Source organism: Pseudophryne corroboree, chromosome 12 (assembly GCF_028390025.1).
Source record: "Pseudophryne corroboree isolate aPseCor3 chromosome 12, aPseCor3.hap2, whole genome shotgun sequence".
In the NCBI taxonomy this organism is placed as follows: domain Eukaryota; kingdom Metazoa; phylum Chordata; class Amphibia; order Anura; family Myobatrachidae; genus Pseudophryne; species Pseudophryne corroboree.
This window is the reverse complement of record NC_086455.1, coordinates 51,292,689-51,303,017: the sequence shown is the minus strand read 5'-3', so window position 1 is coordinate 51,303,017 and position 10,329 is coordinate 51,292,689. Positions and strand designations below refer to the sequence as shown.

The following is a 10,329-nucleotide window of genomic DNA, read 5'->3' as shown; positions in this document are numbered from 1 at the left end:
GAGATCTGATCACGTGTCCCTCACTGCAGCTATATACGCAGCTCGCCGCCGGACGTTCTGTTATGATGATTAGCGTAGCAGCAGCAGTAGTGATACTTGTCTTACAACGTGCTCAGTGTGTGTAATAAATGCGCGTATTAGCTGTGTGTTGCTATGCTACGGCTAGTTACATATACACCTCTGTATCTGGTCCATGTGTTACCGCCGGGGCGCGCATCTCTATAATAGCATGGTACTACATGTCCCAGCAGCACCTAGCAGCAGTAGCTGTACTAGGGGGAGACGCTCCGTGTACGGGCACGCCCGGGCGCTGCTGCTTGTGGGGGCAGCTCCAGCTGTCAGTCACTGGCTATTCCCTGCTCCTTGACGTGGCACTGGGCGCCGCCATCTTGTGACGTCACCCGGGGCACTAGCACTCCGGCAGACGCCGCTGAGTGAGCGCAGTGAGAGAGCTGCTGCTGGGCTGGAGGGAGAGAGGTGAGTGCTAGATGCCTGTGCTTTGAGCGTGCAGGGTGAGTGTGAGCTCCGCGGAGTATGAGCTGAGTGGCACTCGCAGTAGGGTGCAACTATGGGTCTCTCCGGTGGGGAACAGACCTGCCGCTGCCTGTCTCCCCCTTCAGCTGCTCAACATACTGGGGGGAAGGGGGCTTGTGCGAGGCGGGGGACGGGTCCTGCTGGCTCCCCGGCTCACTCTTCATTCACTCACACTGGCGGGATGTACTAAACCTTGAAAAGTGTTAATTTCACTGTGATAAATGACCAGCCAACCGGCTCCTAACTGTCGTTTTCCAAACATAGCCCGTGACATGACAGGAGCTGATTGGTTGGTACTTTATCACAGTGAAATTATCACTTTTCAAGGCTTAGTACATCCCGCAAACTTTTACCTCTTGTTTACAAGTAGCGGTCTCACTTACCCCCCTCACCGGCACTCACCCTGTGCTGCTGCCCGGGGACTCGCTGTCTGTATCTTCTGCTCTCTCACTTCGGGGGTAACACTTTGGGCATAGCCCCCTTTGGTAGTTTCATTTGTTTTTTTTGTTTTTTTGCTGAAGTTTAGAGCTGAGTGTGCCTGTGTCGTCCCTGGTGTATTATATACATAAGTCACTGCAGTAAGACAGTAGTAAGGTGTGTGTATGGTTCTTGTTATTGCACACATGCAGAATGCCCTCCAGGTGTTTATACCCAGGGGGACAATTTACAGATAGCTAATTTTACATGGAATTATAAATTGCAGGGATGTTGCTAAGGTGCTGATTATACAGGTTCCATTCTCTTTAGCAGCAGCATTGGCTGTGTTCTGGTGCTGTTTACATCACAGGTTGCGTTGCTTTAGGCCAGGTGCCAGGGAACAGGGGTAAATTACCCCATATGGGGTAAAAATGAAATTCCTGGAGATAATGGATGGTCGCGCTGCCGAGACACAGCCCCGTCCAGCACCGGCCGGCTCGAGATGTGACGTGCTGACATCACACCGCGCTCCCTCCTGGGCGCCCTGCGCTGTGCTTCTGGCCGCGGTGTGATGTGCTGACGTCACACCGCGCTCCCTCATGGCCGCCTGTCCTGTGCTGTTCTGTCCTCCCACCCGCGCCCGCCAACCCTCACACAGAACTTGAAGTGTTCTGTGGCTGACCGCGTTCCGCAGGATCAGACAGTGGCCCACATAACAGTGGGAAATTCCCACTGACATTACTGAGGTGAGGATGTGACCATCTGTCTCCTAGAAGTTGTGCCCCCCCCCCCCCCCCCACTCTTCCCCCCCCTCATCCCCCCTCTCATCCATATTTCTTACATTCATTCTGGTGTGTTGGGGAGAAAGTGTTAATTGACCCATTTATTGCCAAAAAATAATTGGTGAAAATAATAATTTATATCTCCTATATAATAGCCCAGATCTGTGACTTTGTGATTCATTTGCTAACGCTGGGCGGAGTCACAAGACTGGGCGGAGTTAGTCAAATGAGTCACAGATCTGGCCAAATCTACAGGAGACTAGAAGCAGAAACAGATAGTATGGGCATGGCACAGGCAGGGGTGCATACCTCCCAGCTTTCTGCAGGAGCTTTCTTCAGGCAGAAGGAGGGACACACACTCGGCGAAAAGGGGGCGTGGCTTCACGGGAGGGCCCCCGTTTTCATCAGTGAGGGGGCATGCCCAGCGCTCTGTGAGCTGCTGGCATGCCCCGAGGGGCTGATTATGAGTCCGGGGGGCCCAGGGCACTTGAGACAGGGGAGCCCTATCTCATTGCTGTGCCTGCTGTGGGTTGGGGCGTGGCCTAATCGCGGGACGCGCGGCCACGCCCCCTTATGCAAATTCCGATTTTTATTTTTATTTTTTTAATGGGATTTTGGCCCCTCAGCTAGGGCTAAATCCAGAGGGGGTGGTTGCTCCCCCCTACACACCCGCACAGGCAGAAGCAAGCAGGGAGACTGCTGCCTCCCTGTAACACCACAGACCTGCCAACACGCAGCAGCGTGTGCTGACTGTAGCACAATGCTGCCGTTGTTGCTGGCAGGACGGGGGGGGGGGAGCTTCTGAGCTGGGACAGAGCTACTCCAGCCGGGGGGCCCCCTAAAACTGTGGGGCCAACGGCACGTACCCCCTGCCCCCCCCCCCCTTAATCTGGCTCTGCTGCTGGAACCCCCCCTTAATCCGTACCCCCTGATGCCCCCTCTCCCTCTGTCTCCACTATTCACCGCTGCTCTGCTAAGCAGAACAGCGAGTACAGGAGCTTTCCAACTGCCCCCCCCCCCACACACCGGGACACTGCGACCCGCGGGTGGGACAGCGGGACAGACCCCAAAAAATGGGACTGTCCCATGAAAATCGGGACATTTGGGAGGTATGGGGTGTGTGAGGGGTATGTCATACAGACAGACGGGCACCGGCTCACTGTGTGCTTGACCCCCCACATCGGCATACTCAGCAGGGTCTCTCTGGCGCGGAGGAGCGTCACTTTCTGGCACACTCCACGCTTCTTAGCTGCAGTTTTGTGGGGCACCTGCCGCTGTGCAGGTTCCGTACTGCCTCTGTTATCTCCAGCCCCGGCAACCCCACCGCTAGCTGCAGCGCTGCCACCCGCAGTGAGGTGCGCCCAGCTCATTCACACACTTTAGCTGGTGGGTAGCGCTGCAGAAATCCGAGCTGCTTGCAGGCTCCGAGCCCACTCCTCCCTCCAGTCGCAGGGTCTCTTGGGAGCTAACCAGTCACTCCCAGTCTCCCCTTACCACAGTGCCCGGCAGCCGCGAGGTCCGCGCCACGTGCATGCTATGACCCCCTCCTCCCTCCAGCCGCAGCATCTCCTGGGGGCTAACCAGTCATTTCCAGTCTCACCTTACCACAGTGCCCGGCAGCTGCGCGAGGTCTGCGGTGTGTGACTGAGGAGGGGGGGAGGGATGCGGACGGGCAGAGGAAGCAGGACTCCAGCCTGAGAGAGTCAGCCATGCCAAGTCTCCAGCAGCAGCAGATCCCAACAGGTTGGAGTGGAACAGCAGCAGCCAGCAGCAGTGACTCCGGTAAGACACATCTGTCTGTCACCACTGTTTTGTCCCTAATACCAATCTCTCCCGTGCCCTGTGTTCTGTCATGTCCCTGTCACCCCTGGCCTTGCCCTGCCACCCTTATCCTGGCCCTTTCACCCTTATCCTGGCCTTTTCACCCTTATCCTGGCCCTGTCACCCTTATCCTGGCCCTGTTACCCCTATCCTGGCCCTGTCACCCCTGTGCTTGCCCTGTCAACCCTATACTGGCCCCGTCACCCCTGTCCTGGTCCTACCGCCCCTACCCTGGCCCTGTCACCCCTATCCTGTCCCTGTCATTTCTGTCCTGGCCCCGTCGCCCCTGTCCTGGCCCCGTCACCCCTGTCCTGGCCCCGTCAACCCTGTTCTGACCCTGTCACCCCTGTCCTGGCCCTGTTATTGCATACCCTCCAACTACCTTTTATGGCATGTACAGTACCCGCAGCGCCTCCAGACCTCTCCCCAATGCACCACACCTCCGCACCTTCCCCTCCACCACATGCGTCACTCCACCCCTCCCCCACATGCTGTGCCTCCAGACCCCCTACACCACCCGCGGCTCCCACTCCTCCGCCCCTTCACCACCCACAGCACCTCCAGGCCCCCTCCACCATTCACCCCCCTTATATGTCTCCCCCCACAGCTGCCCCCCTCCACCCGCAGCATCTGCAGACACCCTCCTCCATCCGCGGTCCCCCCCTCACCCACCCCTCCCCCACCAATGGCACCCCCGCACCTGCCCCTCCACCACCTGCAGCACCTCCGGACCTCCTTTCCCATCCGCCGCACCACCCGTACCTGCCCCTACCCTACCCATGGTGCCTGCGGTCCTCTACCCCACCCCCGGCACTCCCGTCCCTTCCCATCCCACATCACCTCCGGAACCCTTCACCCATCCACAACATCCCCACACCTGCCCCTCTCCCACCCGTGGCACCCCTGCCCCTCCCCCACCTGCAGTGCCTCCGGACCCCTCCCCCATCTTCATCCCCCACTCCTCTGCCCCTCCCCCACCCGCAGCACCTCCCGAACCTTCCCCATCCGGGCCCCACCCCCACTTCTGCCCCCCCTCCACCCGCAGCATCTACAGACACCATCCGCAGTCCCCCCCGCACCCGCTACATTCTGTACATCGTGCCCTGCAGGTGCTGTTCACGCCGTCGCAAGGGGCTGCGCCTCCTTCACCATCGCACACCCTTTCATTGTGCAATATTTAACCACTAACAAAGGAATGCAGGTAATACTCCATATAATACAAATATTAAACCCCAGAAAGGCATGCAAGGGTTAAGGGGGCGTAGCCCCTTGCGACGGTGTGAAGAGCGCCCGTAGGGCGCGATGAAGCACCTAGTATATATATATATATATATATAAACAAAGGAAACCTTCCCTCAGTCCGATCAGGTACTTGGTGGAAGAAAACAGGCGGCACTTTTTTAGTCAATTGTATCATTGTTCACAATGCACAGCCTGACGATAAGACCGTAATGGTCTTGAAACGTTGCTTTTGCACCATGCTGTAATCTTTTCAATACAAAGTTGATTTTGAAAGACCTTGGAGTGCCGCCTGTTTTCTTCCACCAAGTACCTGATCGGACTGAGGGAAGGTTTCCTTTGTTTATATGCTGAACGAGGAGGGCACCCGGGCATAGTGATTTACTTTTCATCCAGAGTGCCGGATAACACACTCATATATATATATATATATATATATATATATATATATATATATATATATATATATATATATATATATATATATATGAGAGAGAGAGACGTTCAGAAATAAATGGCGTAACTCCAGGTCTTGTAAAACATCAAGTTGTGTATTAAAAAGATAAACACAGTGCCAACGTTTCGGGGCCCGTAGCCCCTTTGTCAAGGTGTGTGTGGTGTGCATAGAACATCTTACCTTATAAAGCAGGTGCCACCAATCAGTGAGGAAGAGCATTGCCCGCGCTGTCAGCTTCTCCGGGGGGCGGGGGACTTCCGGCGTCTCATGGATTCCCTGTCACATGCGTCGCCCGTCCGCTTCCGGCGTCCCGTGGGTATGACGTACCGATTGGGTCCCGGGTGGCTACCATGGCAACCGACGCCGTTTGCCAATGCGCTTGCGCGCCGGGCGCTGCAGAAACATACAGTGCATATAGTGTAAAAACATAACTTAGTGTGGATACAGTGCAGTCAATCGAGTATTTCTCTGCACTGTATCCACACTGTAAGTTATGTTTTTACACTATATGCACTATATGTTCCTGCAGCGCCCGGCGCGCAAGCGCATTGGCAAACGGCGTCGGTTGCCATGGTAGCCGCCCGGGACCCAATCGGTACGTCATACCCACGGGACGCCGGAAGCGGACGGGCGACGCATGTGACAGGGAATCCATGAGACGCCGGAAGTCCCCCGCCCCCCGGAGAAGCTGACAGCGCGGGCAATGCTCTTCCTCACTGATTGGTGGCACCTGCTTTATAAGGTAAGATGTTCTATGCACACCACACACACCTTGACAAAGGGGCTACGGGCCCCGAAACGTTGGCACTGTGTTTATCTTTTTAATACACAACTTGATGTTTTACAAGACCTGGAGTTACGCCATTTATTTCTCGGACGTCCTAGTGGATGCTGGGAACTCCGTAAGGACCATGGGGAATAGACGGGCTCCGCAGGAGACTGGGCACTCTAAAAGAAAGATTAGGTACTATCTGGTGTGCACTGGCTCCTCCCTCTATGCCCCTCCTCCAGACCTCAGTTAGAATCTGTGCCCGGCCAGAGCTGGATGCACCTAGTGGGCTCTCCTGAGCTTGCTAGAAAGAAAGTATTTGTTAGGTTTTTTATTTTCAGTGAGATCTGCTGGCAACAGACTCACTGCTACGTGGGACTGAGGGGAGAGAAGCAAACCTACCTGCGTGCAGCTAGCTTGTGCTTCTTAGGCTACTGGACACCGTTAGCTCCAGAGGGTTCGAACACAGGGCCTGACCTCGATCGTCCGTTCCCGGAGCCGCGCCGCCGTCCCCCTTGCAGAGCCAGAAGACAGAAGAGAAGGAGATGAAATCGGCGGCAGAAGACTCCGGTCTTCATTAAGGTAGCGCACAGCACTGCAGCTGTGCGCCATTGCTCCCACTGCACACCACACACTCCGGTCACTGTAGGGTGCAGGGCGCTGGGGGGAAGGGCGCCCTGGGCAGCAATAAGAATACCTTTTGGCAATATATACACATAATACAGTCTGTGACTGTATATGTGTAAAACCCCCGCCAATTTTAGTCAGAAACAGGACAGAAGCCCGCCGCTGAGGGGGCCGGGCCTTCTTCCTCAGCACACCAGCGCCATTTTCTCTTCACAGCTCCGCTGGAAGGAAGCTCCCCAGGCTCTCCCCGGCAGTATCCTGGTACACAAAGGGTGAAAAGAGAGGGGGGGGGGGGCACATAAATTTAGGCGCAAAATTTGTATATACAGCAGCTACTGGGTAAACACTGAGTTGTAGTGTAATCCCTGGGTTATATAGCGCTGGGGTGTGTGCTGGCATACTCTCTCTCTGTCTCTCCAAAGGGCCTTGTGGGGGAATTGTCCTCAAATAGAGCATCCCCTGTGTGTGTGGTGTGTCGGTACGCGGGTGTCGACATGTCTGAGGTAAAAGGCTCCTCTAAGGAGGTGATAGAGCGGATATGTGTGTGAGAGGGTGTCTCCGTCGACAACGCCGACACCTGTTTGGATATGTGTAAGTGCTAAGGTGAATTTATTGCACAAAAGGTTAGGGAACAGACTGGAAATCTACCCAGGTCTGTCCCTATGTCACAGAGACTTTCAGAGTCTCTCAATGCTCACTATCCATAATAACAAACACTGGTATCGACATGGAGTTTAACTCCACTGTCGACTACGATAATGCAAAGTTACAGCCAAGATGGCTAGAAGGTATTCAATATATGATTATTGAAATAAAAGATGATTTGCATATCACTGATGACTCATCTGTCCCTGACACGAGAGTACACATGTTTAAGGGGAAGAATGCTGATGTCAATTTCCCTCCTCTCATGAGGAAAAAGAGCGGGAATCTCCAGACAAGAGACGGCAGCTTCCCACAAGAGAATTCTCAGGCTGTATCCTTTCCCCACTAGGGCCAGGATATGTTGAGAATCTTCCCCTGGGGTGTCCTGTTTGCACAGACGGTAGCACTTGGTATTCTCAGGGATCCTGCCGATAGCGTGCACATTATAGTATACTACCCAGACCGGCGATTGTGTCGGCATGGGTTTATAGCGCTGTGGCAGCGTGGACAGGTACCTTATCAGCAGAGATGAGACCCTAGTATGCAATATAAATATATTAAAGATGCTGTCTTAAGTGATAGATATATAGTTATAAAGCATGCCCAAAGAGACATGAGTATACTGGGTCCTAGAGTCAAAGCTATGTCGATCTCTGCTTGACGTGTCCTGTAGAATATGCATTGGACAGATGATGCCGACTTAAGAGGCATATGGAAGGCAGGATTGTGTGGAGAAGGGTTCTCGGGCCTGGTCTCCACAGCTATAGCTGGTAATTCTGCTAGTTTGCCTTATATTCCTGCACAGCCTAAGAAAGCACGACATTATTAAATGCAGCCTTTCGTATAAAGAAACAAGAAAGTCTGAAGTGCGTCCTTTCTTGTCAGAGCCGGGCAGCTAGTTCCCAGGAACAGAAGTCCTCCCCGGCCCCTACAAAAATCCACCAATGTCGCTGGGGCTCCACAGGCGGAGCTAGGCCCGGTGGGGACACGCCTTCGTAAGTTCAGCCACAAGTGGGTTCACTCCCTGTTCGATCCCTGGGCAATAGATATTGTGTCTCAGGGATACAAGCTGGACTGTGAGAAGATGCCCCCTCACCGACGGCCCTGCGGGCTTCCCCCCAAGAGAGGGAGCCAGTGTTAACTGCAATTCACAAATTGTATCTTTAACAGGTGGTGGTCAAGGGTCTCCTCCTTCAACAAGAGGGTGTTATTATTAGACCATGTTGTAATCCCGAAACCAGACTGTTCGGTCAGACCCATATTGAATTAAAAATCCCTGAACATATACCTGAGAAGGTTCAAGTTCAAGATGGAATCGCTAAGAGCGGTCAGTGCAAGCCTAAAAAGGGGGAGACTTTATTGTGAATCGGGACATAAGGGATGCATACCTTCAGGTCCCCATTTATCCACCTCATTAGGCGTACCTCAGAATTGCGGTACGGGATTGTCATTACTAATTTCAGATGTTGCCGTTTGGTCTCTCCACGGCCCCGAGAATATTCACCATGGTAATGGCGGATATGATTGTGCTCCTGCGGAAGCAAGGTGTCACTATTATCACGTACTTGGACGATCTCCTCATAAAAGCGAGATCAAGAGAGCAGTTGCTGAACAGCGTATCACTTTCTCTGGAAGTGCAACAGCAACACGGCTGGATTCTATATATTCCAAAGTCGCAGTTGGTTCCTACAGCTCATCTGCCTCTCCTAGGCATGATCCTAGACACAGACCAGAAAAGGGTTTATCTCGCGATAGAGAGAGCTCAGGAGCTCATGACACTGGTCAGGAATCTATTAAAACCAAAACAGGTGTCAGTGCATCACTGCACTCGAGTCCTGGGAAGGATGGTGACATCATATGAGGCCATCCCCTTAGGCAGGTTCCATGCGAGGACCTTCCAATGGGACTTACTGGACAAGTGGTCCGGATCACCTCTTCAGATGCATCGGTTAATCACCCTATCCCCCAGGGCCAGGGTGTCTCTCCTGTGGTGGCTGCAGAGTGCTCACCTTCTCGAGGGCCGCAGATTCTGCATTCAGGACTGGATCCTGCTGACCACGGATGCAAGCCTCCGAGGGTGGGGGGCAGTTACACAGGGAAGAAATTTCCAAGGTCTGTGGTCAAGTCAACTGACTTGCCTTCACATCAATATCCTGGAACTAAGGGCCATATACAATGCCCTAAGTCAAGCGGATATCCTGCTTCGCGACCAACCGGTTCTGATCCAGTCAGACCGCAGGGGTTCATGTAAACCGCCAAGGCGGAACAAGGAGCAGGGTGGCGAGGGTAGAAGCCACCAGAATTCTTCGCTGGGCGGAGAATCAAGTAAGCGCACTGTCAGCAGTGTTCGTTCCGGGAGTGGACATCTGGGAAGCAGACTTCCTCAGCAGGCACGACCTCCACCCGGAAAAGTGGGGACTTCATCAGGAAGTTTTCATGCAGTTTGCAAATTGATGGGAACTGCCTAAGGTGGACTAGATGGTGTCCCACCTCAATAAAAAGCTAAAAAAGGTTTTACGCCGGGTCAAGGGACCCTCAGGTGATAGCTGTGGTCGCACTAGTAACACCGTGGGTGTTCCAGTCGGTCTCTGTATTCCCTCCTCTTCGTCTCATACCCAAGGGCTAAGAATTGTAATAAAAGGAGGAGTGAAAACAATATTCTTTGCTCCGAATTGGCCAAGAAGGACTCGGTACCCGGAGCTGCAGGAAATGCTCTCAGAGGACTCAGGGCTTCTGCCTCTCAGACAGGACATGTTGCAACAGGGGCCCTGTCTGTTCCAAAATTTACCGCGGCTGCATTTGACGGCATGGCGGTTGAACGCCGGATCCTAGCGGAAAAGGGCATTCCGGATGCAGTTATTCCTACGCTGATAAAGGCTAGGAAAGACGTGACAGCAAGACTTTTTCACTGTATATGGCGAAAATAGGTTGCTTGTGTGAGGCCGGGAAGGCCCTACAGAGGAATTCCAGCGGGGTCGATTCCTGCACTTCCTACAGTCAGGAGTGGCTATGGGCCTAAAATTAGGATCCATAAAGGT

General features: G+C 53.7%; 1 protein-coding gene across 4 annotated transcripts in view; it reads left to right on the top strand.

Moving 5' to 3' along the window:
* Nucleotides 1-29: 29 nt before the first annotated feature.
* The window catches only part of LOC134980612 (protein transport protein Sec23A), a 265,943-nt gene continuing 255,643 nt past the window's right edge, over nucleotides 30-10,329 (top strand). The window contains exon 1 of one of the 4 annotated variants that reach the window (XM_063947502.1): nucleotides 30-117. The gene's annotated coding sequence lies outside the window, so the exon portion shown is untranslated. Of the gene's footprint in view, nucleotides 118-378; nucleotides 478-3,409; nucleotides 3,516-10,329 lie in introns of those variants that run through there. The other 3 variants (XM_063947500.1, XM_063947503.1, XM_063947501.1) reach the window with 3 other exon arrangements.